The sequence below is a fragment of the Octodon degus genome, unplaced genomic scaffold, assembly GCF_000260255.1.
Source record: "Octodon degus isolate 3935 unplaced genomic scaffold, OctDeg1.0 scaffold00072, whole genome shotgun sequence".
Taxonomy (NCBI): domain Eukaryota; kingdom Metazoa; phylum Chordata; class Mammalia; order Rodentia; family Octodontidae; genus Octodon; species Octodon degus.
In genome coordinates this window covers 11821329-11823744 of record NW_004524648.1, presented here as the reverse complement: position 1 = coordinate 11823744, position 2416 = coordinate 11821329, and positions in this window count along the sequence as shown.

Here is a 2416-nt window from a genome sequence, read left to right as displayed (position 1 = left end):
TATCCCCCTTTTTGTTTACTTTTGTCAGAGATGGGTATTCCATTGCCATTCATACAATGTAGGTGCATGAATTCAGCAAAGTAATCCAATATAGTCCAGTAGTCTATAATAGTGGGTTATCCACATGACTGGCAATGTCAGATGTTCTTGACTTGAGCCTTTTACAGCTCATCTTATTAATATGACTTTACTTTTTATACCTTGTGTTTATACCTTTCTGCTGGATGATTAAGACCAAGATAAAGCAAGACCTGTATAACAAAAAATGTGATTTTTGTATCTGACAAGGTCAGTCAAATCCCCTCAGGATTTACCCTGAAACCCTATCCATCAGTTTGTAGATTTTTTTGTCAGTGTCAGCCATGTGGATGAGTCAGGGCCATTACTTGCCCAATTTGCTCTCTGTGAGAGCCTGAGAGAGTGTTTTGACTCTACTTAGCCACACTCTACATCATCAGTTACTTTCCTCTGTGGCCCCACAATCTCCTTGCTCAGAAAATTTGGGACACCACTGAGTTACAGGATGTTACAGAACAGATTCTCTTATGCCCTGAGTCCTCACTGACCTTGGAGGGGTAGGGCCACAAGTTGGCTATCCCTGTAGCCCTTCTTTTTCTCTAATTTTTTGGTCTGCAAACTTAAATTGTTAACCCTCCAAAAGAGAATCTAAATAGTTTATGGATACATTTTAGTCAACAATATAAAAAGTGTTAGAAAGCTGAATTCCTAAGAAGCAACTATTCTGCAATGAAAAAATCACAAAAATCTCAATTTAGAAATATATGCATTGTGTGCATTGCATTCCTCCAAGCTGATGAAATTGTAGGTGCTTATAACAACATATAAAGTTGCATTTGCCAATGAAGTCATTGAATAGTTGGAAGGTCATTACAAGCACCATAGAGAGAGGCAGTGTGTTGCTGTTCAGTGACTGTCATTGTGCATATCGCTTTGTGGTTCCTGTATTTGAATGCCTGAGGAATGAATCTCCACAGGCTCCAGGCAATGTAGAAGCCTGGTACAGAAATTGGGGAAATTTGACAGGAAATGCTCACATAGGTGTATATGGTGCATAGCAGAATTCCAAAAGGAGTGGCAACTTTTAGAAATCCATGGAAAATTACACTCTGAGAACACCCTTTATAGAAAAACTTTGCACTGTCCTCAGGTTCTACACTGAATGGAGGCAAGGGAAAGACAAAGAGAGAGTATTCTGCATTTGAGTCGCTCTGTGATGACCAATGTTCTCTGTAGAACAACAGGCCAAAAACGCATGGCTTTTAGCTGAATCAATTAGACAGGTAGGTGCAGCTCACAGCACTGTCCTAGGGCAAGCTTCTTTGCTGGCATTAGCTGTAAAGAGAAACAGCAACTTTGTATCAGGCACAGAGGCTCCCCAGTTACCAATGCAACACAAGGTTTGGTGCATTCAAGGCTAGTACTTTTACTGCCAATGGTGTATTATTCTTATTGAGTCCTGAGGCCTCAGCTGGGATGTCATCTTGTGGTGTAGCCCTGGAATCTCACAGGCTCTGGTTTGAGCCCCTATTGCAGGCACAGGGAGGCAAAGCTCACCAGAGTGCTGTGATGAGTAAAGTCCATGTCTTGCCTGACTCAGTTACAATCTTTTAGCCAATGCAGGGCCCATCTGGTTCACGATCTGCAGTTCTGCGTATCTTAATGAATAGGGTTAAGCTCAGGAAAGGATGGAGGCAAGAGGCTTCCTTTCCTTGGAGAGCTCAGCTTCATTGTCTCCCACAACCCTTGACCTAAAAGAGGAAAAGCAACTGTTCATCACAATAAAATGCTTGAAGATATATTTTCATAAATATAGCTCAACAAAAGCACATTAATGCAGCATTGACTTTGCATGAAAGCAATTTATGCATAAAAACATTAAAACTTTCTTCCCAAAACGAAGACCATAATGAAGAGATATCCTTTTGTACATGTCTACTTGGAATGCATGCAACATGTGCAAATTAGACAACTTGGCTGCATTTTCTCTTCCCTAGTGCTGCAGATTGAGTCCAGGGTTAGACTCATACTAGGCAGATGCTTGACCATGGAACTACACCTTCCGACTTTTTAAAACTTTTTTTTTCTTTTGCTGAACCGGGGATTGAACTCAGGCCCTCGTGTTTGCTAGGGAAGTGCTTATTTCACTGAGCTATCTCCCCGGTCCTCTTCCAATTTTTTAAAACTTTTGTTAGAATCATAATTTTGATAAATTGCCCAGGCTGGACTCAAATTTGTGATTGTACACAAGCATCCATCCCAGTAACTGGGATGATAGGCATGGGCTTCCTGACCCTTAGACTCAGCCAATTTTACATGCAGTGATGAACCACACAGTGCCTTTTGATTCATATTATCTTAAGATTTAGGGGTCTGGAAAATGACTCAATAGAATAAG